Genomic DNA, 8,359 nt, shown 5'->3' with positions numbered 1-8,359 from the left:
TTAAAACATGGGAGTTTTAACGAAAAGCTCACAATACTGTTCACTTTAACAAAAAATCACATTTTTACACTAAAAAGTCCAACCTGGTACTATTCACTTTACCTTTTATTTTATCCTTATCGTTAAAACTCAAAGTTTTCAAACCCTTTTCATTAATTTTCCTTTAAAACATTCCACTTTCATATCTTACGTACTATTTTATTTCAAAATAATACCTCCATTACATTTTCCATCTATTAATCCGTTAAGCGCTGACTTAGTTGCCACATTTGTGCCACGTGGCAAAAAAAAATTTAATTTTTTTTTTAAAAACCTGAATCTTCTAAATAAAAATAAAAAATAAAAAATAAAAACCAAAAACAAAAGCTAAAACACACCTCCCCACAACCCCCAAACCTAGAAACCCTATCCCCCCACAACCCACGCAGACGCACCTCCCTCCCCCTCCTCCTCCTCTCTTCTCCCCCATCTTCATCTTCTTCCCCCTGCAACCCAAAAAAAAAAAAAAAAGCCCTTCAGTTCGTCTTCCCCCACCTCCTCCTCCTCATCTCTTCTCCCCCATCTTCATTTTCTTCACCCGACCGCCCTACCTTCAACCCAAAAAAAAATAAATCCAGATCCCGTCTATGTTGCCATCGCTGGGTTCGTGAGGTGAAAATGGGAGGAATGGGTGTGGATTTAAGGAGTGGGATGTGTAGAGGAGGGAAGAGGGTGGGTGCGGAGGGAGGGTAGGTGCGGGTGTGAGGGTGGGTGCGGGGGGAAAGGGGGTGGGGGTGAAGAGGAGAAAGGGCTCGGGGAAGGTGGGGGTGGGTGGGATAGGGTGGGTTTTTGGATGGGAGGGGAGGTGAAGAGAGTGGACACTCATTTAGGACACTCATTTTAAGAAAGGAAAACCCTCTTGAAAAATTTTCATTAGTAGCAGCAGGAACCTTTTCAAAATTATGTATTTATATCAAGTCTTTGGCTATATCTTCTAATTGTGCAATTTGGGAAGGACAGATTCTCATCTTCGTTGGGGCTTGTTCTACGCAGCAATCGTCATGACAAAGAGGGAGAAAGTGGGTATTTGTTGAGAGTGTTTGAGTGCTGCATGATGGTACATAACCAATTAGAAAACATCTTCCAATGGTGTAAATTGAAACTTGAACGAATAAAGAATAAAATGAAAATAAATTACAAAAATAGGAACAAACCATAGTTTGTCAAATGGCATATCCAACCTGCAAATAAACATTTCCAAGTAAATTCTTACCTCCAACCAAAAGAGAACAGAATAAACCATACTTTCGTACAATATCATGAATTAACTCAGAAAAAATTTCTTGAACCCAGATTTTTAAAATTAAAATCATAAAAATTTGAACAAAGAAAAGATAACACAAAAACCAAACCCGAAACAAATATGTCAGAGAATTCACCATGATGCCCTGTGGATCAGCAACCATGGTTGGAGAAGAAGAGAGAAGGAAGTTGCTTTAATAGTGAGTGAGTATTAGGTTCTAAGTTGGAGGTGAATCACAAAAAGGAAATTTCAATCCATTTGTAAATTCAAAATCACAAAACCCCATATTTGAACAAAACAAAACCCTGTTGGACTTATTCAACATAAATCAACCATAAATGGTCTCCTATTTGTAATAGGAATGTATAAGTTGGAGATCAGTTAAGTTGTGATTCAATATCCTTATATCAATCCTACATTAAGTGTCTTACATTATAAGTAGGTTTTGATTGAATCCTTAATAATATAGGATTATGATATTTTACTTGAGAGCCAAGAAATGAGAGTTTTTAGCTTTCCCTTATGGATGGAATCTAAAGACTTTTGGCTAGTATATAAACACCGGTCCCTGCTAACCCTAGATACGACAACTAAGACTTCCCATAGAGCATTGTCATAAAGCTAGGTGTTGACAGAAGACTTGGTGTTTTCTTTTGTTCTCGTCAAAACTAGTTTTGGTGTTCTATCGATTGTGCACTGATTGCATGGCCTCTACGCATTCAACAAGTAAGTCTTCTACATCAAACTACTTATGATTATTATATATATATATATATATATATATATATATTGTGTTTTGATCATATAAACATTATGGATAACAATTGGTATCAAAGCAACTGTTTATATGATCAAAACCTGTAAAGAATCAATATATCATGAGGTTTCAATTGATCAACTTGCATAGTTTCAATTCATGACAAGTTTTAACTGTTCTGCATAATTGTTAGTACTTTCGTACTTATAAAGTTGATATGAACATCATCTACATAATTCAGTCTATCATATATTCAAGCTACAGCCGTTTATCATGATAGGTTGAATCATGTAGTAAAGCTGATGTTCATTAAATTGCATTCCATATATGATATAGAAACTGATCTTCTTGCTCACAAGTGTTGATCATTGTTTTCTGGATCGTATATGAATGGTATGACATGATTTATATGCTATATCAGTAGTGAAGGTTCTCATCTTGCTCACAAGTGTTGGGAATCGGCATGAACTGGTATAACACATAAATCAGTGTCAAAAAACATATTGATCCATCTTGCTCACAAGTGTTGGATCAATTTCGTTTTTATAAAGTTTTGGGAATAGTTTAATCAATGCATGCATGTTGTATATGTATATTCAGTGATGAATGTTGTGAACACTGTTCAAACCCTAAGTGGAACAAACTACAAAAAGTGGAAACAAGACTTGGAAATCTGTCTAGGTTTAATGGATTTGGACATAGCAACAAGGGAAGTTTCTCCTCCAGAACCTGCTGCAGATGCTACAATTGATTTCAAAGAAAAATATGAAAAGTGGCAGAAGGCTAATCGGATTGCTCTCTTGGTGATCAAGAAGTCCATGTCTGACACCGTGAGAGGTGGCATCCCTGAGTCCGAGAATGCCAAGGAATTCTTGGAATCCATTGATGAAAAATTCAAGGAATCAGATAAGGCAGAAACTGGAAATCTCATGAATGAGCTCATGACCAAAAGGTATAATGGTATAGGTTGTGTAAGGGAGCATATATTAGAACTGCTAGATATTGGTGCAAGATTAAATGCTCTGAAAGTGCCTATGAGTGATCCCTTCTTAGTTCATGTGGCACTTAACTCATTGCCAAATGAGTATTCACAACTTAAAAGCACATACAATGCACAAAAGGAAAAATGGAGTTTGAATGAACTAATTGCGATCTGTGTGCATGAGGAACAACATATAAGGCAGGAAATCTTTGAAAAGAAAGTGAATATGGTGACTGATCACCATAATAATATTGCAAGGTAAGATAACAACAAGGGGGCATCGAATCATTCCAAGCTAGGTGTAAACAAAGGTTACAAAGCTGTCAAAGGCAAGTGTTTTTTCTGTAAGAAACCTGGTCACATGAAAAGACATTGCCAGAAGTATAAAAAGTGGCTTGACAGCGGCAAGGGGAAAGGTAATGTTATGATTTTTAAAGGTGAAGTTTTAGTTTGTTTGAAACAAATAATGTTGAATATGCTAGAGATTCTTGGTATAAGCAAGAGAGTGCCAAGAAGGGATGAAGTCTCAGTGATTGTTGGGAATGGAGGAAGAGCTGATGTTGAGTTTATTGGAACAGTTAGAATAAAGTTAGAATCTGGTTTTTCATTAGATCTTGAGAATGTATGTTATGTACCTTCAATTCGAATGAATCTAGTATCAGTTAGTCAGCTAGTTAAGAAAGATTTTGTTTTTTCAATAAATAACAGTGGTTTTTCGATTCACAAAGATTCTCAGATTATTGGAGATGGTTTACATATTGGTGGGATGTTTAGACTAAATTGCAAAGAATCAGGTCATGTAGCACTTTTAATTGGTCAGAAAAGATTAAATCAAGATGAGACTTCATCCACTCTTTGGCACAGAAGATTAGGGCATATTTCGATTGAGAGAATAAAGAACCTAAGTAAAAGTGGTATACTGCCACCACTTGAGTTTGACAATTCGGTTACATGTATTGAATGTATTAAAGGAAAAATGACAAGTACACACAAGAAAAATGCAATCAGGAGCAATGGATTACTGGAACTTGTGCACACTGACATATGTGGCCCTTTTCCTACACCTACTTATGATGGTTATAGATATTTCATCACATTTATAGATGATTATTCGAGATATTGCTACCTGTACCTGCTCACGGAGAAGTCTAGTGCTTTGAATGCTTTTCAAATTTACAAGGCTGAAGTTGAAAAACAGTTAGATAAGAAAATTAAGACTGTAAGGTCTGACAGAGGTGGTGAATACTATGGGAGATACACTGAGCATGGAAGAAATCCAGGTCCTTTTGCACTTTATCTGCAAAGTGAAGGAATTGTAGCTCAATATACAAATCCTGGAACACCACAGCAAAATGGTGTCTCTGAGAGAAAGAATCGTACATTAAAAGACATGGTGAGGAGTATGATGAGCACTACCAACTTGCCAATGTTTCTGTGGGGTGATGCAATTAAAACTGCAAACTATATTTGCAATAGGGCACCGAGCAAGTCTATCACTTCGACACCTTTTGAACTTTGGAACAACAGAAAGCCTAGCTTGTTACATTTGAGAATATGGGGATGTAAAGTAGAAGCAAGGGCGTATAATCCTCAGGAAAGGAAATTAGATCCCAAAACTGTAAGTTGTTATTTCATTGGTTATCCACCGAGAACCAAGGGATACAGATTCTATTGCCCTGGAAATTCCATGCGTTTCATTGAGACAAATAAAGTGAAGTTTATAGAAGAGATGACAGAGGGAGTCTTAAATCACAGATTGGTTTTTGAAGAACAAGATTTACAAGAAAATATAGAAGACACTGGTGTACAGGCTTCAACCACAAGTCAAAATCTTCTATTACCACCAGTTACTGAAAATATTGAGGATGTTGTGCGGAATGGTTTAATGGATGTCACTGATGATACTATAGGCAAAATGGAAGAACCAAATGTCACTCATGAACCAGCACAAGTTACAAAACAAATTCCTGAGGTTCTTGCACGTGTGCTTCGAAAATCTACAAGGCTGAGGAAATCAACCATTTCAGATGATTTTATGTTGTATCTGAGTGAAGCAGATATTAACATTGGTGAACCAACAATGTATAAGGAGGCTATAAGTGGATTGCAGCAAGAAGAGTGGGTCAAAGCCATGAAGAGTGAACTTGAATCAATGAAAAAGAATAAAGTATGAGAATTTGCAGTGTTACCAAAGGGAGCAAAACCAATCGGATGTAAGTGGGTATATAAGACTAAGAAGGACTCCAAGGGAGAAATTGAAAGATTCAAGGCTAGACTTGTAGCCAAGGGATACACTCAACAAGAGAGAATTGATTACACTGAGACATTCTCACCAGTCTCAACAAAAGATTCATTCAGGTTTGTAATGGCTTTGGTAGCTCACTATGACCTTCATTTACATCAAATGGATGTAAAAACTGCATTCTTAAATGGCACCTTGGAGGAAGAAATTTATATGCGACAACCTGAGGGATTCATTGATGCAGATGGTAAGGACTTAGTCTGCAAACTCAGGAAATCGATTTATGGCCTAAAGCAAGCCTCTAGACAATGGTACTTGAGGTTTGATGAAGTAATGCAATCACATGGTTTCACTGAGAATTCAGAAGATGAATGTATATATTTTAAATCCAGTGGGAGACAATTCACAATATTAGTGCTATATGTGGATGATATCCTCATAGCCAGCACTGATTTGACTTTGCTGCATGAAACTAAGTTGACACTTAGTGATAATTTTGAGATAAAGGATATGGGAGAAGCAAACTATGTCTTGGGGATAGAAATAACTCGTGACAAAGAAAGAGGTTTGCTTGGAATATCACAAAAGGGATATATTGACAAGATACTCAAAAGGTTCAATATGTCAACGTGTAGTGGAAGTGAGGTGCCAGTGACAAAAGGAGATAAGCTGAGCAAGCTGCAGTGCCCTAAAACTGAAACAGAAAAACTAGAGATGGATGACAAATCGTATGCTTCAGTTGTAGGAAGCCTAATGTATGCACAAGTGTGCACCAAACCTGACATTGCCTTTGCATTGAGTTTGTTGGGAAGATATCAGTCGAATCCAGGACATGCTCATTGGATTGCAGCAAAGAAAGTGCTTAGGTATTTGCAGAAAACTAAAGACTATAAGCTGGTGTACAAGAGAAGTGACAAGCTAGAATTGGTTGGCTACTATGATTCAGATTTTGCAGGTTGTCAAGACTCACTGAAATCTACCTCTAGCTACATTTTTATGATGGCTGGAGGAGCAATCTCATGGAAAAGTATGAAACAGAAAAACGTAGCTACCTCTACTATGATGGCTGAATATATGGCTTGTTATGAAGCTACTTCTCAAGCAGTTTGGATTGGAAAGTTTATAGAGGGAATGAAAGTTCTCGATATTATCACAATTCCGTTGAAAATATTTTGTGACAGTACTGCTGCAATTTTCTACTCCAAAAACAACAAGAGATCTTCTGGGACTAAGCACATGCACATCAAGTATAAGTTGGTTAGGGAGAAGATTAAGCAAGGGTTCATAAAGATTACCTATATTGATACTGAACAGATGCTTGCGGATCCCTTGAACAAGCCACTTCCAGTCATGTCCTTCAAGAAGCATGTTGCAAATATGGGAATGATCTCAAACTTAGATATGCTGAGTTAGTGGGAGTAGAAATCTGGTTTTAGTTGCAGTAAAATAAGTGAGCTAAACTCACTAAGCTTGAATTTTGAAGGTGTGGTTTGTTTCCGCAGTTAAGGTTTGAATAAAGTTTTTTTTAATTAATTGTGTTCACATGATGCATGCATATTTAATTCTTTTGGCATGTTTTGTTTTGGAATGATGAAAAGTGTTTGCGTTGGCAAACATGCGGACTGCTTAAAAGCAGAAGCGTGGTTTTTGAAATGGTAAAAAGATTGCATTGATAAACATAAAGGCCGTTCAAAAGCATAAGGACTTATTTATGTAAGTTATGATGAAGTGGAGCAAAGATGATACAGAGTAAGACAATTCTTGAGTTAAAGTTCATCTCTAGATCATAATTTGACGGTTTTCATGTGAATGGTTGACTCAATGTATGTGATTATGAAGGTTCTGAGATGAAATATCTTTACAACCTTGTTAGTTCTACATTGAGAAGTCCATTTGACAGAAATTTGAATTAAGGATGGGTTTGGATCACAGTAATATGGCCATTAAAGAAGTAAGGATATCCGACATAAGTTTTGAAGCATGATCATTACAAATTAGTAGACCAAGTGGGAGAATGTTGGATTTATTCAATATAAATCAACCATAAATGGTCTTCTATTTGTAATAGGAATGTATAAGTTGGAGATCAGTTAAGTTGTGATTCAATATCCTTATATCAATCCTACATTAAGTGTCTTACATTATAAGTAGGTTTTGATTGAATCCTTAATAATATAGGATTATGATATTTTACTTGAGAGCCAAGAAATGAGAGTTTTTAGCTTTCCCTTATGGATGGAATCTAAAGACTTTTGACTAGTATATAAACACCGGTCCCTGCTAACCCTAGATACGACAACTAAGGCTTCCCATAGAGCATTGTCATAAAGCTAGGTGTTTACAGAAGACTTGGTGTTTTCTTTTGTTCTCGTCAAAACTAGTTTTGGTGTTCTATCGATTGTGCACTGATTGCATGGCCTCTACGCATTCAACAAGTAAGTCTTCTACATCGAACTGCTTATGATTATTATATATATATATATATATATATATATATGTATTGTGTTTTGATCATATAAACATTATGGATAACCCCAGATGGAAGACTCAAAACACTCATCATGAAACCCTAGCTTTTTTGGACAAAAAATTCCTTCAAATCAATCTGAAAAAATGAAGACACTTACTTGAGTTCAATAAAAATCAAAATTTAAGCAACTTTCTTACCTGCAAATGTTGGATTAGATCAGCCCAGAACAAATTTCGACCGAATTAAAAATGGGTAGAAACTTCTAACCTCTTATTGATTTTCAAGAAAACAACTTTGATAACTAATTCGTGAACAACAAAGCAAGAGGCTGAATAATTTGAAGAATAAAAACGACGAGGCGATACAGCCACAGAAAACAAAGTCTGAGACGGAGAGAAATGGACGGCCAAAAAGGAAGGAACTTGAGGTATGCGAGAGGATGCACCGATGATGGACAGGTGGAGTAAAAGGGCATAACCGCTTTTTTACTGTAGAAAAACTGAAACAAAGTGCAGCTAGAAAAAAATCTGGCGAAAATTTTCGTCACTTTACTGTTAATGAATAGTAACATTGTGTTTGGGTTTTAGTAAATACTAAATAGATAATGTCCAGCCCATCACCAGGAT

General features: G+C 36.3%; 1 long non-coding RNA gene across 1 annotated transcript; it reads right to left on the bottom strand.

Moving 5' to 3' along the window:
• Positions 1-936: 936 nt before the first annotated feature.
• On the bottom strand, positions 937-8,123 carry LOC139197304 (uncharacterized). Its single transcript, XR_011582566.1, has 3 exons — positions 7,931-8,123; positions 1,194-1,220; positions 937-1,086 (listed from the first exon to the last, which is right to left on the bottom strand). It is a non-coding gene; the product is annotated as an uncharacterized lncRNA (long non-coding RNA).
• Positions 8,124-8,359: the final 236 nt, after the last annotated feature.

This window comes from Malus domestica, chromosome 07 (genome assembly GCF_042453785.1).
Source record: "Malus domestica chromosome 07, GDT2T_hap1".
Taxonomy (NCBI): domain Eukaryota; kingdom Viridiplantae; phylum Streptophyta; class Magnoliopsida; order Rosales; family Rosaceae; genus Malus; species Malus domestica.
Note: the sequence above shows the minus strand (reverse complement) of the source record. Positions and strands in the feature narration are given on the sequence as shown.